The sequence below is a fragment of the Melopsittacus undulatus genome, chromosome 7 (assembly GCF_012275295.1).
Source record: "Melopsittacus undulatus isolate bMelUnd1 chromosome 7, bMelUnd1.mat.Z, whole genome shotgun sequence".
NCBI lineage: Eukaryota > Metazoa > Chordata > Aves > Psittaciformes > Psittaculidae > Melopsittacus > Melopsittacus undulatus.
The window spans coordinates 25,488,084-25,509,046 of NC_047533.1; positions in this window are offsets into that span (position 1 = coordinate 25,488,084).

Sequence of the window (20,963 nt, forward strand, 5' to 3'; positions counted from 1 at the left end):
GCCGTTGCGCCGAACCGGGCACCGGCACTGCGAGGCGTTTCTGTCCCGCTCCAGAGCGAGTAAGGGGTATCTGATGTGCCCCCCACCCCGTGACGCGGGGGGAATGGAACGCGCCGAGCACAGAGCCACTGCCCGGCGCTAGGGGAGGGCGCGGGGCGCTCCGAGAAGGCAAAGCTACCGACTCCGGCAGAGCTTGGCCTCGGCCGGGCGGGAAGCGGTGGGGCGCCGGGCGGGGCGAGGTGGGCTCTTGGGGGCGGTGACTCTCTGCTTGGAAGAGCGGCTGGGGCAGACAGCGGCCGGCTTCGGGCGGCTGGGAAGGGAGGAAAGCGGCGGGCAGCAGGCCGGGCCGGGGAGTGTGCAGAGCTGCCCAGCCTTGTAATCTGCGGGCGGACTCCTCCGTCCTTTGGTCTCTTCCATAGTTTAGCGAGGTGTAAATGAAGCGGAGGGGAGCGGTGGGGGCCGGGAGGCCTTCGTGCAGAGAGGCAACCTGAAACATTGATCTAAGTCCCTCAGTCAGGGGGTCGGAGCCGCTCTACGTCTGACAGGCAGCTTTCAAACTGTTGCCCAGCTTTTTATTTTTAACCTCTCCTTAGTCGGAGTGCCGCAGTTTGACAGCCTGAGTCAGAATAAAGCCCCGCTCTCCTCCTGTGTGGGCTGGTAGAGAGGAGGTCCCAGCTGCAGGCGCCTCGGGCTGAAGCAGGGGCGGCAATTCTGTTTCCAGGCTGTTAAGCGTGACACTCGGGCGACTGCAACAGGCTGAGCAATCTTGTCCCTATGTCTCGATCAAAACAGCCACCGCACAAATGGGAGGAAAATAAAGGTGATAGGATTTAAAGGTATTTAGAGGTTGTCTTGGAGTAATTGTGTTTTGCATCCGTTTCAGTCAGGCATAAAGCATACTGACTGCCGAGAGGACGAAAGAAGCTGTGGAATAGAATAAAGCTACTATTGTCTTATGAATGTTGAGAGAATTTGAGGCTGACGTTCACTAAAGGCCACTATTGTCCCCCACAGAAAGTACAGAGATTACAGGTGTAAGATTGCTGTTGGTTTCTTTACATACATACGTACTGTGAGAAAACAATATGTATGTAGTCTTAACAGCAGCAGAGTCAGTCTTTTTGTTTGATAAAATTGCATAAATTTAATCTGTGTAAATTGATCAAGCAGCACTTTATTAATGGAGAAAACTGAACCAAGAATATATTTTTCTTAAATGCCAAGCTCAGATACCAGGAAAGAGGAAAACTTCCCTTCACAGAAGACTGCATTGGGAAATAAATACAGGGTTTCTTTTTAAAGCCATGGGTCAGAAAACCTGCTGGATACTCCTCTTCAAATGGGAATACTCTTCTGCATCATCCTGTGTAGCAATCTGTGTGGGTTGTTTGTGTTCTTTGTGTTGGGTTTTGGGGTTTGTGTTTTTTTTTCTGAACCAGAAACAAAGATTGTAGAAACAACTATCTTAATGTTGTGTTTTTTTGTTTGTTTGTTTTTTTTTTTTTTTTACTGGAAAAACAATATGCATGGAAAGAACATGCACTGCTCATCCAGTTTTAATAAACACTCAGTGTAGGTCAGGGGGCTGTGGGCAGATGCTTGGCCAATGCAAATTATGTTCTGTAAGAAACAACTTTTAGTTTTCTGTCGAGATTCCATCGAAGCCTGACTGAAGCAGTCATTTTGGAGACTCAGCATATATATAACCCTCCCAGCATAAATAGGGCTCTTTCGTGAAAAGGGATCTTGTGTAGGTCTGTTTTTTTTTTATGCAATTCATTGCAGCTACACTATTGTTAAAAGGCTGCAGCCAGACTGTGAAACTCTACAAATTTATATACATGCCAGTCAACATGCATTTTCCCCTGAATCACTGCAATGCTGGTGACAAATAGGATTGTCATTTAAATGCACTTTTAAATCACATTTCATGTCTAAAGTGTGGGGTTTTTTGGCTCTAAGATCCCTGGCAAGTTGTGGTTATTGCTGGTACCTTTAGGCAACTGGAAATTTACCCACTTAAGTACAGAAGATACTAAACCAATGTTGCCAAGTGCTATTTAAAATTGTGAATAGTTACTTTACAAACTGTTTGCATCACAAAGTAGCACAGCAGCAAAACTGGTAGCTTTATTTGTGGTATACTTTTGTGTACTCTGAGTTATTGTGAATGCTTAATACCCAATTATTTTCTTTTTAAAATAAAAACATTTATTAACTTATAGTCTGAATAATGTTTGAAAAGAAATAAGGAATAAGGTTCTATTAAATCTTACCATCACTTAAGAAAATCTCCAGTTTCCTGGTTTTCATTCTACAAAGCCTCAATGGTAAGCTAAAAAGTTTAACCATTAGTTGCACAACGAAGAGTTAATCCAGTTGTCATCCAGATGTTGGAAACTCCACTACTATATTTCATAACAATGCCCTTCATTTTCAGTGTTATGCCAGAAGCCCAGTAGCCTCTGTCTTCTCCTTCCCCCTACAAGATCTGCCAGCAGAGCCAACTAGCCTTTGTATTTATTTCTTTTCTTTGGTAACGAAGTGTATGAGCTCCATCCCTTCACTTCTGTGCTAAATACAGACTGTGTCACTCAAGCAGTTTCCATTTCTGCACACCACCAATCTTGTTTTGCTATAAGCAGATCAGAAATGGCAGAAGTTTTTCTTAGCTGAGAGTATGCACAGTTTATACACTTGGGAGTATGCTCTGTATTTAGGAAATCCAATATTTGTTCTGGATCATCACTTGTTGAAATGGTGAGCTAGTAGAAGAAAATTATTAAAGGCCTTGGTTACAAGCCTGTTTATATGTCAAAGATATCCCACATACTATTTCATTGTTTTACGGGTTAGACCAAGGCAGGTCATATTATGAGGCCATATTATCTCCCCATTTAATCTCTAATGGCTTTCAGTTGTATAGAGTACCTAATCCAACTGAAATCTGTTCTTGCAAATGATATAAATACTTATTTGATTGAAACAGTAAAGATAGAAGTTTCCATTATTTCTGATATACCAACTATCCACTGTAGTAGCCTCCCAGAGAAAGAAATACTCTCTTTAATGTGAATGCATGTATAAACAGGGAAAATGACCTCTGCAGGGTTGAAGTTTTCACAAATTTGACATATATAAATATTTGCTCTATATTTTTCCTGTAATGCTATTACTGTATATGAAGTGGTGGGATTTTTCTTTGTGATATATGGCAAAAAACAGGTGGCCAGGTCACATGCAATATTGGAAGTGAAAATTAATACTGTTGCTTCTTTTCCAGAGTTGTCTGGAAAGGATTTCTGCTTATGTCTTTTTCTGCTTCATAAAATACTGGAGCAACTGGAGTCTGTGCAGTTAATCTCAAACTCTCATTCTTATACCTTTGTATTTGAATATATTAAATATTTCTGTAGCATGGGAAGTTCTTAAGGAAATTGTATAAATAGCTACATCTAAAATTTAAAAAGGTACAGGGAAGGAACCATTTTAGCTCACATGGGTCTAATTTTCCTGTCAGCTAGGAGTCTATGTATGGTATTGCTGGAGAATAAAACAGTGATGTGCTCAAAGGAGCAAGAGTACATTCTTGATTTCTTGACCTTCTTTGACCCTCTGAAAGAATAATACTTGCAGGCTTTGTGTACTGATTTTAAAATCCATTATGTTTATATCTAAGCATAAGCTTCTTCTGTCTACACTATGAGCAGAACAGATAAAGTGCTTTGAAATTCTACCGGAAGCCATTAAAATGGTGACAAGAAGTTTTATTTAAGAAATTATACATTAAGTCATTGATCTTTTCTGAACTTCAAAATCCCTCATGTTTGTTTAATCTTCTCAGATAAATATATCTCTAAATTAAGTTTATTTAAATTATTTGGCATTTCTTAGCTGGTATTTCAACTACTCCCAGTGAATTTCTGTATAACAGGAACCAATGAATCTTTTGTTTGCCCAAGCGTGACATCAGATACATGAACTAGCCTATACTCTATAAGGAAGCGAAGTCTATCCAGTGTTCTCATAAACTTACCAATATCTCACTGCAAGATATGAAGAATTAATTTGTCTTCTGCTTGCTATTGTTTATGTAATTGTACTTTGCTCTTAACTGTTCTGTACCCCATCCCTTGGGCTTAAAAGTATATAACCTCTGGAAACAGGCAGTGAAGTTTTCATTATAGAATGTGTTTGATCTTCACAAACCAGTGTAAATTTATATTGTGTGTGTCCTTTATGAAAGACAAAACTTCTCCTTCCCTGAGGCAAGACATATTAATAAAAGAAACCTCAAACCCCGTAAGTGGATATTTAGACATATAGAACATACCACAAAACACATCAGATAATTTAACCTCTAGGCTGACTTATAGAAACTCTAGAATGTGTTCCTGTTAGTTTCTCACTCAGTTGTAGCAGTGTCTGAGTGCATAAGCAAAGCATAGGAAAGCAAAAAAAAAAAAAAAACCCAGAGAAACAAAGCAGGTCCAGGGTGTAACAAATAGATGCTACATCCATATATCCTTTTCTTTGTAGACCCAGCTCTACACCTGAGCCTAAATGTCCTTTACTCAAATTTCCTTTATACACTGTTAGATTCACATTCAGGGCACTGGAGAAAAAAGACTTAGGGATACATAGTTCCGTAGCACAGACCTAAACTCGCAGTTGTTTGCAATGGAAATCTGCAAGGGCAAGTTCTCTGATGTGCATCCTGTAACACTGTGTGTTACAAGACCTAGGTGTTCTGTTACAACAGCCCACATCAGGTAGGCTAGTTCTTAGAAAGATATGAACTCACATGCTAAAAGGAACTGTGGTAGCTGAAGCAGCTAACCGACAGATGTTCACAATAGTGAAATGCAGTTACAGTCAGTTCTTGTTCTGTTTTGTGGGTTGGCCTTGAAAATGTTGTATAGATAGTATTAAATGTGCAATCAGGAACATTCATTCTGATCCACAAAAGTGGATGTATCAGTATTTCTTCAAATCCACCTCACTATCCTTTTCCGAGAATTAATTTTTTTTTACATGTGGAGAGAAGGGAAGTTACTCTTTTATCTTTTCCCAAAATAGGCTTTCCCATAACTCAGTTTGCGCATAAGAATAGCAGAATGGATGTAGACACAGAGAGAGGCTATGTGAAAAGAGATACTTGGGGATCTCTGCTGTCTTGATTGTGCCATACACTTTTTTAGGAATTGACACACATGACTTCCAAATTCTCAACTTTGGAAGATTTCTTCTATATTTTGAATGGATTTTAGGGTAACTTTATGATATAGCAGTGGTTATATGTTTGGGGATTGCATATTTGTTTGTACCTTTACAGGACTGTGACAAAGTGAGATACCTATATTGTTTTCCTGAGTGTGCCTTGAGCCCTGTTGTGTGACCTTACATAAACACTTACTGGCTGCTTTAATTCCATTTATTTATGATTTGAGCTGTTTTCAGGAAAGTTTCTTGATATTAATTTGACTAGTGCCAGCCCCACTACAGTGGGGTCCTGGCCTCAGTAACAGTGCAGACAACAGTACTTAGCCTTTCACCAGCAGTGTCCAATGTCATGCAAGGCTGAGCTGAAATGACTACCATCTTGGGCTTCCATGGTCTCAAATACTGGATATAGGTCCACAGTAGAGATGGTTTCTTACAGAATTGCCAATACCTATCTGTTGTACCCACAGGACATTATATGCTACAACGGGGTAAACAGGAAGAGCAGTCATATAAAAGCAGACAGCTAAAGGCGAATGTGAAAGTCTAGGTCTATATGCGATTCTCTTGATAGTCACTCACAGCTGTAGAAAATATGAGAAGGAAGAACACTATGCCTGGCATAAAAACTCTGCTAGAAAACAAGGCAAAGATTTGCACTCTTGGCAGATTACTTTGCATTCATAGCAGATTCAAGGCTATTATAGCATTCTGCAGGAATCCCTCGATGTTTGTGAAGCTGTGACAAACACACAAGCACATTGCTCAGCAAACAGAAACTGAAAGAGTTGTGCTGATACTTTCAGTATAGTATTGTGGTGAGCAGATTTATCACACAAGGAACATGGCACAGAAGCAAGTATTGTTGGCACATGAAGAAGATGGATCAGGAAGAGCGTGGCCAACCAGATGGTCTCTTTTGTGGCTGATCACACACTTATGCAAATACTAGATTAAAACCGTAGAAGAGAAACAAAATGCAGATGTTTATATGAGATTGGTTTCTTATGTAAGGGCAAACCGTCTAAGAAAATGCTAAAAGGGCAATGACAAATGCTGTACACAGGTCTTAATTATACAGCATGACCATTTCATTCCTCTGTTCAGTGATTACTTTAAGAAATTGATGCAAATTTAGATTATATGGCTTTCTATTCATAGCAACAGTATAATTTGTCTCTGCTTTCCTCCATTTTATGCTGGCTTTAACACTCTTAAAGATGTTATGACACTGTAAACATGGAATAACTGGATGGTGAACAAGGCCCCTAAAGTTTAAATTTAAAACAGTTGCAGATACTTTTCAGATAAAATACTTGTATCAAATCAGATACATGTTTCAGGGAGAATAAGGAAAGAGAATAGGAGAACCTCTTTCAAAATAAATGCTTTCAGTTTTCCAGGCAGTCAGTTACAAAAAGGACTTAGAAGAGATTTAAATATTTACCCGTATAGATACCACCAGGAGCTGCAGTAGTAGGAATATTCAAATTTTACTAAAGAGAAGGAAACCATAAACCAAAAATGCATCATCAATCTGAAATCTACCCAAAGCAGAATAGCTTCTGTTAAACAAAGAAATGTAGTGCATGAGTCAGCTCTGTGTTTTGGAGAGAGTGAGCAAGTGTCACTCTATCTGGTAGCAGTGCAATGGACACTATCAGTTGCCCTGCAGTGTAGGAGATGTGAGCTTAAAAACAGATCTCCATGCCTTCTGGTCTCTCCCTGATATGACTACACCCAAATATGAGCAGATAGCCTTGTAAGAGTGAGAAAATAGTATGTGGTGGGGGACTCCTGTGTTAACTGATCATTTAGCTGAGGAACTGCAGAGCCTTTGCAGAGATGCAGGGGATCTGCCTCATCATCAGAGGAATGCCTTATGACATTGCTCAGAAAAAAGTGAAAGTAAAGTCGACCGAAACTGAGCGAGTCATGACTCTGAACATCTGAGCTTTCACATTCTCAGCGCAGTCAGCATTTGACAGCCAAATCTCTGAAGGTTACACGGTTTTCCAGGACAACAGGGACAGAACAGGATTCCCTCCTATAATGGCTCTTCCCAGTGTCTTCCCCAGTATCAGGAAGGCCATTACTAGATTAACATTAAACCAAGAAAAAAAAAATCAAATTTCTGTGCTTTTCAGTGTCACTTCTGGATTCAACCATGTGCCAAGGAGAATGAAGTGTGATTACAGCATTGAGAACTGAAGTCAAGAAATAGTTATGGGTAGAGAAGTTGAGAGTAAGGGAACACTGTAAATCAAGGGAAGAGAGATCTGGCCTGGAAGTTAAAACAATGGATAAAGTGCCTTTAGCTACCAAAGTACAGCGCCCTTAGGACATCAAGAAGCTCATGCTATCTACAGACTCATAAACAAATGTTCTGGTGTTCAACACGGAGTTGGGGGCTTTTTCTAGTCCTTGTTTAGGAGTGTCTAACTCTTGGGCTGTTTGGGTAATAATCAAATGTGTAATAGCTCTGGCAACAGGTAAGGTTTGACTTGTGACTGGCAGGGTACTCCTGAAGTTTACTGCGCATTTCAGCAAGCAATTCCAGGAGGATGTTAGTCCATCTGTAAAAGAATAATTTTGACAATAAAGGCATCAGATAGTTTAGATTTAAATCTGATAGTTTTATGGAAAGTGAAAATAACCTGCATGATGGAATTTTTATCTTTGGCTCTAGAATGCCCTTAAAAACGTAGAAAGGAAAGATTACAAAGCCAGTTTGTCACAAGTTAGAAGTCACATCATTCTGGCTGTGACAGACTTTAGCGCACACATGAAACACTGCCCAGTTTAGACTTTGATCACAAATAATTTTTCTAAAGTTCCTAAAGAAGTTTCACTTTCATACTTCTTTTGTGGAGTCTTTCTTTTGACATATTCCACATCCATCAATAAAAAGAACTGCTCAGAAAGAAATCCTGGACATGCTGAACATGACAGTCCTTTTTGCTATTGACCCTAGGAGTGCAAGAATACTGTCCAGACCTTTTTCAGTAGTTTTGAACCCATCATGTTACTATCTAGTCAGTAAGACAAACAAAAAACCTGCTTCTGACTAAAAAAACCCAACAGTGACATGTTATGCTGTAAATCATTAATATAATAATAAATATTATTCCACAATGATCTTACTGTTGCATTGTCCAGTTTCTTTCTGTCCTCTCTAGAGCAAGGTAATGTGGGACAATTAAAAAAAGATGAAGGACAGAAGGGCAATTTTATATAAACTCTAAAAGAATGTTACTACTAATGAAGAATGTAATCATGTTGGATGTACATGACATGGAATTTACTTTCTAATACAGCAGAGTCTATCTTCAGCATTCATTTAGCTCTGCAATATCACAGTGAAAAAAGCTATGACTACCTAGACAGCTAGTCAGCCATACTACATTTGATAAAGAAGATCCATACGTATTTTGTTTCAGGAGCTTTTGAACAGCCAATGTAATGAACTAAAACACCTCACTTGCAGTTTAACTACACATTTGTTTGCACACTTTATCTAGCGTATACATAGTCACCCAGAGGTAATATTTACCATTATAGTACAACAATATTTTGATTTCTGTCTTTGATAGATTTATCTGTTGTGTCGATATTTTTGTAAGCATTTACAGTATGTATTCTTTTATGTAGGTGATAAATACAGATGAATTTGGGGAATGAGGTCATTGCTCCTGTGCTCAAAACCTTGCAACGTTGGGCCCTTATTCGAATCATGTGCATTTATGAAATAGTTTTCTTACAGTGTTCTGAGCTGATGCTTTGCATGACCTTTAAACAAAATAATGTCCTTGTTCTGGGTTCATTGCAAAATGAAAACATGCAGCATGATAGGAGTCTCTGAAAAGCTCATATATAGATGGAGGGAATGTAACATGACAGATGCCCATTCTTCAGTGTTAGGGAGGTGAGAATTCATGTTTTATTTTTGAGATGTTTGACATGCCAGAAAATATCAGTCTGGTAATCAACAGTCTAACAAATGATTTAACTCATTGTCCTCCCCTCCCTTTTTATTCATGTATCTTCACACTATAACAACTATGTACGGTTCTATTTCTGTTTTCAGAAACATAACTTGTTACATTATTATTCTGTTAAATCTCTGTATGCATGTTGTCTATTACTTTGTTTATATCTTAATAGGTCAAATTTGTTTCAGATATACTGAGATAAAGGCAGTGGAATGAAATCAAATTAAATGAACATTGGCTGTCAAGTGGAATGTTAGAAAGGTATACAAGGAGCCAGATATACAATTATCTTCCATTAATCCAAATGCCTAGTATCTGACTGGATGACTTGACAGAAACAAGATGATCACTGGTCTTACTTGCTGAGCACTTAGAACAAGTGGCTGTACTTTATGTACCTATCCCCAGGTATAGCAGGTTATCTGCTCTAAATTTGAATTTAGCTGAGTATGTCAGTTTAACACATAAGACCTTGGAAGTAAAGACAGGCTTAATGTTTCTGTACAGATGGCATCACTCAAGGAAGGAAGCTTAGCAGAGTTCTTGCTATTGAAGCTGAAAATGCCAAGTATTATCTGTGTCTGTGCTGATGATAGCTCTTCCTCAGAACTCAGAAATTGTAGCTTTTATGATAGCATTGGGAGTAAGTAAGATGCTTTCCAATCCTCTGCAGAGATCTAGCTAAACTTCCAAACAAAACCAGACCCAAATCACATGGGTCTGTTTTCTTCTGTACTATGAATGTATAGATTTTCAGCAGGACCTCTAAAAGTTCTCATGGACATAGTGGTCCTTAGTGAATCTGCAGAGGTTTTTTACCATGAGCAAGGAAGTGGTGTTTGTTTTAATCATCAGCAAGGAAGTGTTTCTTTCCTTGTTTTGTTTTGGTTTTTTACTATGAGCAAGGAAGTGGTGTTTGTTTTTTTGTTTGTTTTTGGTTTTTTCTTATCATGAGCTAGGAAGTGAATCTTTTTTGACAAGCAGCAGTCACAAACTTCAGCATTCAGAATTTCCTCATCTTCTGCAGTGTAGAACTTCCATGTAAGTTCTGAAAAGGTCACAAAACCTGTGAAGTGTATATTGCATGCATTATGCCTTCAGGATACGCTCTGCATCAAAATGTTATTGATACTTCCCATCACCTACATTGAATGGCTTTCGTGTTGTAGAGATCATTAAGACTTTAGCCACAGTACACCAGTGCAGCATCTCTCTCTGAGTCAGAGCCTAATGGCATTACAAGGTCTGCAACAGCTGCTACAGAGATCTATCTGTGACTCATCTGAAATCCTACTATGAATAAAGCACTAATACAGCATCATAGTCTATTCTGCTGGCCACAGAAAAAATGCTAAATATAAGTAAATCTGTAACAGCATGCAAATATTGTAGAAGGTTGGTAAGATTTCAGAGAAGTAAAAAAGCTCTATTTTCCCAAAAAAGAAAAAATGAAGGGGAAATGAGAAAACTATTTTCTCTAAGTGTGCCATTTCCATTTCTCTTTTAGTTCTCTATAGATACCAACATCTATTTAGACACCATAAAACTAATCTAATGTTCATCTGAGAGAGAAGGATCATAAAATATAGATTACCAAGTGAAATCACTATTGCATCAGATGTTTGGAAATTAAAGCTAAAGATTATTTAGCTTCTGAAATGTAGGACAGTATTCACTGTGAATGAAGTTTAACTTGTTCATCTATTGTCAGTGGCAAAGTTCTGTCAGCTTCAGCAGTGCAAGTTTTCATTTTGTATCTTTTACCAAGCTGGTTTAATGCATGCCAGGATATAAAGATTAGCTTCCTCTAAGACAAAAAAAATGTTTTAAACATTTTTTTAATTCTTAAAATGTTAGCCTGCTGAAAAGAAGGCTATTCCTACTCAAAGAAATGCTTGCTGTAAACTTGGGTCCAGAAAAATCTTTTTGTCACTTTTCCCTGCAGTGCTCTGGAATAAACTGAATTCAGTGCTACTGAATATAAAGATCAGAATTAATAGAACTGAATGCCCTTTGTGCAATGTCTCAGTTTTAATAAGCTTAGTTGTGGCTTTAAAACCCACTGAGATGGTAATCTATTTATATCTCAGGAATACCAGGCACAGCTGCATTGTGCTTAGGACCCAGAGAACTGAGTGGGCTTGAGCCAAATGGAACTCTATGCAGAGTTGATTTAAGGGGAAAGTATAGTTTACCAGAGATAAATATGAGGAAAAACAAGAAATAAATTTCTTTTTTGCTAAACTGGGTGCTTTTCTGGTTAGGTTCTTCACCCTCTGTCATTGAGGAGCAGCATGCATTCGTACTACTGACAGCATCCCTTTTTATTTACTTGTTTTCTTCACTAAGCTAGAAAGCAGACATGAATTTAGCTCCAGATAATGCCTCTAATTTCCTGCAGTGATTTCCACAATTGCCTCATTACTGGTAAAATGTAGCTGATAATAGCTTTTGGTAACGTTTATAAAATTCTTAGTTTAGAACAAATAAATAGTGTTGCTCACTTTTCATTCTTCTCTAGTAAAGGGGCAAATATAGAAAATCAACTAAAACAAGTTTTAAAAATAAAAATCTATAAAATTGTGTACTATTTTAGTCATACTAAGCATTTCCTGTATATTTATGGAGAGCCATTTTAGCTGTGGATATGAGTTGACTGTAATGATTGGCAATGTTGAATCATTACTCAACATGCAGTGATCAAACACAAACTGCAACAGACTCACAAATCAAAGCAATGACTCAGCATTCAGCACATGATCTTTGCCTTGCTTTTCTTTCCCAAAGAAAATGTGGCAATGAAAAGAAACTGATTTCTTTCTAGCATAGAGAAGGAGCAGAGAGGAACACAAACCTGCTCAGGTTCCCATGGGCTCCCTCCCCTGCTCTCCGTTCTGTGAGTGTAACCAATAGCTTCACTTCCCAGTGCTTTCGCTCTTACAGCCTTCCTCTTTCTAATAGGAACTGCCTGTTGCTGCCTGGAAAGAAAACTGTAGCCTCTACAGCAATTGCCTTGTTAAGGTGGAAAATACATTTGATATTTGGGCACCCATGTAGAGCAAAGGCAGATGCAGGCCCAGTCTAAAGGGGAAGCTGAAGAGTTGTGCTAATGTACTGCATGATAAAAGTGTTGTGATCAGCGCAAAACTCCACTGCTTCAAGAATGTTTGCTTGCACAAGGCTGAGACAGAACCTGTAAAAGCTACATCCCCTTTTTAATGCCAAAAGAGTGAAGATAAACCCAAGGAGACATATACACTAATTAGATTCTCATTGATTCCACAAAAACATTATCTTTACTTGGCTTTGTCATTGAATCATTTTAGGGATGGGGCTTTATCACTGAAAAAGCACCTGTTACAAACTGCATTTGACAGCTAATAAAATTCATATTATGAGTTGAAGTCCCTGTCTTTGTATATACAACTAAGAGTAAAAGAAGCAGTTGTGAGCATCTCCTTACAATCTCTGACCCAAACAGCAACTTTAGAATGTTTTTTTGTATTTTTTTTTCCCTGTAAAATGAGTTTGATTTGAGTCCTGTGCATGAAAGTCCTATTTCTATGGAAGACAAATGTCTGGTTTAATGCTGCACCATTTTTGAAAATAATATAAACTGCAAGAACTGCTTGCAACAATCATCTTTTGTATGTTCTATGCATAATGATGGCACAGAAGGAAAAAAGCAGTGAGTGGTCAGTTACGAAACAGATGTAGGACATTCATTCATAGCATAAAGGGGAGTACTGGGAACCCCATGAGATGGTGGTAATCACTTTTATAAGACTTAGTACAGGAAACTCATTCGTTCCCCATTTCACAGCACTTATGAATTATTCAGTTAATACTGTCTGGGGAGATAAATGTTGCATGCTATAGGAGCACATGTTATAGTATTTATGGTACTTATTAATTTAGTTAGATGTTTGACAGGCTTCAAATCTGTTTTTCTAGAACACCAAATATTATTGTTTTAGTTTCTGTATTTTGCTTCTTATCACGGAGTTTACAAGAACCACCCTCATCTGTGCTTCTACTTGACAAGTTTTCTGAAATGAATCGATTAAAAATGTTTGATGTTTTACAAATCTATTGTAGATGTTTTGTCTCAGATACTAACAATATCTGTCAGGCACCAAATAAACACAGCTTATCTGGACTATTTTCATGCCTTCTAACAATTCATTAGGTTTTAAATTTTATTTTTAATCTGGGTCTTATGTTGACAGTGATGTAAAGTTTGAACTGATATGTGTTTGTGAGCTGATAAAAACCAATCTATTTGATGAACACTCTGGCAAAGTTCTGAACAAATCTCATTACTCATTTGGATGAATAAAGTTTGGCTGATTTTAAAGTGCTGGCTGGAGTACCATGAAGTGCCTTATGGCACAGGTTACTCCTACCTTGTACCTCTGTCTCAGGGCTGCTGTCCTCAAAGCTCAATGCATTTGGCATTCCTTTTATACCAGACCATGTATTTCATAGACCCACCCATTTTGGTTCTTATTTCACAATGAAATACTTAGTATATTGGTTCAAAGACACTATTTATATGGTTAAAGTGGACATGTGGTGCTCTGGTGAGTGCCTTTCTTACTAAAATTATGCCTTGATTACAGTGGGAGCAAAAAGGATGCAGTGAAAAGTTTGTATTACACAGTGAAATGGGATATGTGCACTGCCTGATGCAATTTTTCATTTTGCAGTCCTTTACTCTCTCCCTGCAGCAGACAGCTGAGTAGCCAAAGGGCAACTTGACTGTGTTGGGTCTGTTTCACTGCAGCACTGCAATGGCACTGCCTGTAGTGTGCTAAGCAAACACATCTGTCAGCTGCATGCTAGTAGTTAGCATGCTGACAAAAAGCCAGTAGTTTTCCCAAGCCCTTGCCTTCTAGAAGAAAAGCTGTCCTTTTCTCCACCCTAGAAACATCTCTGTTCTCAGTGTGTGCTTAATCTGTCATTGTCCTCGTGTAAAAAGATGTAAGGATGGTTCAATCTGACACAAACCCTGTCTCTGGGACAGGCAGGTGAGGTGGCTGGAAGAGTCTCTGTCAAAAATATTTTTCTGATGGCATCACGATGTAATGGACTAGATTATTCTGAAAATATATGAGAGAACATGTGTAAGAGGGCAGTGCTTGGTGATTCTGCCACAGATTTAACCATGGAAGACTATTCAGTACTGAACTGACAATCCACCTGAAAATAAAATAAATGAAAACCAAGGATTTGTGCATGAATCTATTTTAGTGATCAGACTATTGTATTAATAGAAGACGATCACGGTCCTTGTGCTCAGGGCACCTGCACAGGCAGTTTAGCTGCCATCCCCAGTGAGGGCTGTGCATATACCAGACCAGTCCCTGCCTTTCCAGGGCTGCTCACCCCTATATCCAGATTCACACCTTCCTGAAAGCTTTTTCTGTCTCAGTGACAGAAGAAGGGTAAAGTCTTAATCCTCAAAATAGGGTAGAAAATGGCTTTTGTGTGTATGCGTTTGTGCATGTGTGGGACACATGGGAGATACGGGCTAGTATTTCTTTATGAAAACAAAGAAGGAAATAGTTTCAGGTGATTTCAGGTGCCCAGGTCCTGGATGTGTTAATCATTAGAAGCCAAAGAAAAGAAATGAAGCTTCAAATATAGTAGTTACCAGAGATATATTTGTAAGTATTACAAAGTAACCATTCTTTGAGCTGTATATACAGCTATAATGCTATAATTATATGTTATTCTCTAGAAATTCTTATTTCTGTGGAGAAGAGGAAGGGAATGATGGATGCTTTAATTCAGCGATAGTTTTTCCCTTGAGTTTATGAGTAGGCTTTGAGTTCTTCTCCTGGGTTTTACATCATTGTAATTCCGCTTGATCTGAATCTTCCTTACATAGTTTGATTTTATGACGACATTAAGTTTATTTGACAATGGAGTTATTTTCATCCTAATTACTTTTCTTGTCTGTGTTTGTTATTTTCACAAAGTAAGACAGACTAGGGAAAAAAGTAACTATAAGAGTCCTAATATTTTCTTACTATTCTATTTTGTTTAGCCTAGTAACTCCCACTTCTCCACTGTGAAACATGCTGGTGATCAGTGCTGGACCTGGCTGGAAAAAAACTGAGTTACCAGTTAGGTGACACATTATCAGAACTACTTTAGAGAATGCAAGACCACACAGGTTCCAGCTTCATCAACCTTATAATTTAGGAAATTTAGGTCAAACTTTATTTTCTAGAGAAGGATTGACATATTCTTAGTTTTTTTCCTACTTGATTATTTTTACTCCACCAGAACACCAACATCTTGCTGAGTGTGTGCTTTTTGCAGAAATGCATTGCCTCAGTTACATGTCTTTGTCTTTTTCTCCCACCCCCCCACCTCCCCCCTCCCCAAGTGATATTGGATACATCCCTTGTATTTAACATCTTTAACATGATGTTAATCATGCATTTGCTAACCTTGCCATATTTTTATTTATCTAAGTTTTCTCTTTTTATCTGCTGTTGTTTCGTGTTGAAGTTTAATTAACTCACCTTATGGAATACTTCTCAAATTATTAGTGCTAGCAGGGATAATAATTCATCCAGATAAGTCTTTTTTTTGCAAACCAGAAGACAGTAAAGACATTTATTTTTCACTTAATAGTGAAATATACACTGATTTCTTCCTTTGTCATTCTAGGCCATGTGTTCCAACATGAACTTCTATCTTATAGTTCTTTTTTTAAAATTTTTTTTGAAGGTTTTTTTTCTGTTTTTCTTCTTCCTCCTAGTACACAAGAGAATAGCTGCTTAACCGATTCAATTGTTTTGCTTGGAATACTGATTCTGCTTCTATTTTGGGGGACACATTTAAAGTTTGTATACTGTTGTATCATTTTTTTTTCTCATTTTCTAGACCTATCTTATATGAGAATTTTTCTTTGCTCTGAAAATGTTTTTTACTTTTTATCATTTTATTTTTCTTGAAATACAGTTAAACACTATACCAAATGAGAAAAAAAAATCATTAAGAGACAATAGTAAGTGAAAAATGAAAGCTTCAGTCTAGAAATTCAGAATCCCCCTGAATTTCAAGAGTGCTGATTTTGCCTTATCTCCTGGCTTTGCCAACACTGCTCTCTTATGACCTGAGATGCTGAGACAGTGGGATAACATGCATCTGTCTCTCAAATATAATAGTAGTAGTGGCCGTAACACTGAAATTCAGTTGTACTTTAAGCCTTTTCTTTTAAGCCAGCTACTAAATCACCCTAGAAAAAATTGGCCAGAAGGGCCTGGGAATCTGATTGCATCAAGATTAACTGTCCAAACTCTTCATTTGGCAGTGCCAGTTTGGAACGTTTGCTACTTCCCATCACCTCTCCCGCTCCCCCCTTCCCTGTCCCTGGTTTCCCCTCTTGCTTTTCTTTTCTCATTTCAAAACCTTTGAGCATCTTACCATGAACAATTATAGATAAAGATGATAAAAATAAAATATTTTCTCCTCCCCTTCTTTAAAAAAATGTTATTCTTTTTCAGTCATGTTCTTTAAAGTGTCTACCAGATGATCATTTCACTGTCTTGAATTTTGAAAGAGAATAGGATATAATTAAAAATCCATTGTACATTGTTCTATCAAGAGATATTCCAATTTATATTTTAACTGGAGATATGCTGTGTAAAATAAGAAAAACCACTTTAGATAAGTTTTAAAAATCTGATTAAAGTGGTTTTGTAATGGCTTATGTGTCATGAAAGGACAGTAATATTAGACTTACTTTTCTTTTTTTGGGTGCCTAGTTTCTAAAAATACAGTAAAGTCTTCTGACAATATGACAAAGAATTGCAGTTACATTTTTATGCCACCCTTGAAAACATATGGGGCCATTTTTATTTTTTTTTATTAGGAAAGGTCTTGCTACAAAGCACCACTTTCACAGATAAATAGTAAGCTTGTATGATACAGAAGGTGTTTTGTCGGTATTGCTGATGCCCAGCAGCACAGGAAGAAAGCAGGAGCGGACATTGTGCTTTGCACAGGCTCCTCCAGGATTAGAAAAGAAATATTTCACTCAACTGCCAACAGTTTCACAACAGCAGATTACTAGTGCTTGGCTACAGAAGTACTGAGCCTTCTTCATTCTTTAAGGCTTATTTTGTTTTCTGTGGGAGTGGTGAAATTTTGCTTTGGTGTTCAAATATTGGGCTCTATGCAGCACTGGATGTGTCTCTGCTGTGGAGATAACTTGAATGAGTTTACTTTTTTGGGTTAAACCAGCACACGTGGGACTGTCCACACAGGAAATTATATTTGGGCTTTTGTGTCCATCTTCCTTATGGAGTAATTACCACTGATGTTACCAGCTCTGGGTAGCAGCCCAAGCCTCTCTTTCTTGCAGTCTGTTTCTCTGATAGGCCCTGCATAGGGAACAGGGGGAAAATCAGTTGAAACCATTTTGTCTGTACTCTCATTTTCTCACTTCATTTAGGTCTTTTCTGTGCAGTGTCTCACACTCAGCAGCATGGTTAGGGATTTGTTGTTTTTTTTTTTTTTCCATTCAGAACAATTTCAGTAGTTCTGTTCATTTAAGTCATTCTTTACATCTGGAAGTTGGCAAATCTGCTTCAATTGGTTCTTGAAGGGATAATAAATCTCTTTAACAATAATAACTAGAAAAACTGGAAGAATTTTTGGGTTCGTGTCCCTCATTTTTATTTTTTTGAGGAGCCTTTTCCCTTCATTTTTGTCTTGCTTTTGCTACATACTCTAATGAGAACAGAGATTGTGCTGTGCTGGGAGCTCTGTCACTAAGAAATGGAGTTGGTTTGGCTTCATAGTGATTTTACTCTATCTTTTGAGCCAGCAATAAGGTCTATTGCATTGAATTCCACAGTTAAGTTTCAAGACAGTAATTTGTGTAATTTTTCCACTTTAATCAATAAGCACAGTTACTAGAAGTTCAGTCTTCTATGTTGCTTTAATTTTCTAGACTGTTTCGTAATAACCACCTAATCATTCTTTGTTGGCATCACACTCACACTTCCTTTGTTTCCCCTTCTCTGAAGAGACTTACTTTTAAATATTGAATCAATGTTAAGTGCTGAATAACTTGAAATGCTTAGGAAATCAAATTTTAAGCACTGATCTAAGTTATTCTGTCTATGTCAGATATTATCCATATTACTTGAAACAGTCCTGTGCCATCTCACGTAATGCACCACCACAGATTACTGGATTGAAAGCATGGTCATTGAAGACAGGATGATGGGAGAGACAATGACGGCTGTTAGTGTTTTTTTTCATCAGTCAGCTCCCTGGCCAACATGACACAAGGACTGCACTCCACTCTGCAGAAAGACACAGACTAATACAGGTCCATAGTCAACCTTGTGTTACTGTCTATAGTATTCCAGCTACCTCTTTTTTCATTTTCCACCATCAGCATGCAACTTTAGGCCTAATATTGTTTGTTTTAATGTACTTGCTTTCCTTGTGCATAGTATGAAATCCACAGCTATAGACATCCCCAGGATGGTACAAAACTCCAAAGGGAGGGTTTTGCTCCTCTCTTTGGGACCTTTTTGATTTCCCTTGTTTTGTTCCAACAGGAAAATGAAAAATCCCAGAGCAGCCAGTGACCTCTTCCTTCATGCCAGTCCTCAAATCTACCAGGCAGCAATGGAGCTGGAGGAGCTTCCCCAAAATCCTGGGGGAGGGCACTAGCCACTGCAACATGAAGTGGATGAGTAGGAGGTGAGGGCACCCCATTCTCTGCCCATGGAAAGGGTTGGAGCTAGATGATCTTTAAAGTCCCTCCCAACCCAAACCATTCTGTGATTCTGTGAGAAAAAATCAAATACGAAACAAAGCTTCCTACAACAAGTGGTGCTCGAGGCTGACAGGAGGGACAGAAACTAGCAAGCCTCGAATCACTGCAGGGACTGAAAAACCTTTTATTATAACACTGTCATCACCATGACACTGCATTTTATTGCTTAGGTATGATTTTTTCCTTCTTAGAGTATTTCTTCACCATTTCATGTAAATATGTTTCTACTTTCCAAGAGCAATTGCTGTTAAATCCTCACCTTGTTTTACCCTCTCTGTGTGTCAGCAAAGTGACAATAAATAAAACTTTAGGATACCCTTATGTTTCTCCTCTTGTTATTTCCTTGGGAAAATAATTGCTGATTGTGGCGCTATGGCTGTGGGTGTGTTGTAGGGAGAGGCTTCCATCCAGCCAAAGGGCAGGGAAAATCACTACCATTACCCTGACACAGATGTAAAGTGCAGCTCTTCATGCAACTTGGCAGGAACACCTGAGCAATGCTTTCCTTAATTTAGACTATTTATCTATTTTAGCTGTTTATGATAGCTATTTTTCATTTGTGTTTGGCAGCAAAAAGCTACAGCTAGGTTTTACCAGAGGAAAACAGGGAGTCCTGAACAGCAAGTGCAAAGAAATTGTACCAGTCAGTAAGTGTCAATGCGAAGGAATGTGCCACCTTGCAAAGGTAACGTGCAATAATATCCAGCACTCTATTTTGATAAGATATGTATTTCCAGGTTAAGTCTCTGGTTTCAGACTAAAGGTCATCCCAGGCTGTGAAACAATGATTTTAGACCTTTGAACAGCTATATCCTGAGTTTGCTCTACTGTTTAGTTTATAAGTTAGAATTCCACTTTTGCATCATTTTATTTCCATACCTCACACTGAGGCTACCTGTGCTTACAGGGGTCCACAGAAAGACCAGAGTCTGGGAAATTTTATAACTGCAAAGTGTAAACTCCTTTAGAAATAGAAACATAATAATCAGTGTCAGAAGGCTGACTTCTTTAAATCATGATGCTTTTTCTTTTTTCCCTACATTTACTAGGTCAACAGAAGGAATCAAAAACTACTCTGAGATTGTAAACATTTCCAAGACTTTCCAAAGAATAAGCACATGCCTATGTTTGCTGGGTACTCTGGAAAGTTGATCATGGTCAAATATTCTGTTGTCTACAGCAGATTAAACAGCTGCATTACTGTAAACTGAGTTTGCTTCTCCATGATTCAGCTTTTGCACTTCCTAGCTATAACTGTTTAAAATAGAAGCTGTCCAGGGTGTTTCCTTTTGCTTTGCTGGTGATAAGAAACATATACTGAGACAGCTTAGAGAAAGATTTACCTCTTCGCTTTCAGTTACACCTTTTAAGAGGCTAGTCATAAACTTTGGTTTTGTTGTGTTTTGTTTTGTTTTTTCTGATTCATACTTTCAAACAAACTCTACATGTGATTGGGAGCAGTTTACTTTCAAAGTGTTGTGATGAGCACAACTTCTCTGATTGCGTCTTAAAGAAGCAGGCTTCAGCCTCAGGCACAAGCATCCTAGCACAGCTCAGAAGGAAAAGAGTACACTGGGAATTGTGCAAAACCAGCATCCCTGAGCACTGGGGGCTCTAAACTTCCTAATGGATAAAATAGAAGTGTACTGTGGTATATTTGGTGAAAGCTTTATGCCAAGCAGTGGCAAGGATGAGGGCATTCAGTTGTAATGTTACTCAAATGTAAGCAAAGGTGGCAAACAGAGCCTTCATGTTCGTGTGCACTACTTTGGAGATGGGGTAAATGTTGAAGGAGGTTTTATTTCCTCTAAACTTTTAAAATATGTGTATACCAAAAAAGGAGGTGGAGAGGAAAACAAAATGCTTCATTATGTTATTAATTTTCAGTAGTTGCATAGAAAAATTCTGGTCACCAACTATCGTGGTTTAAGGCC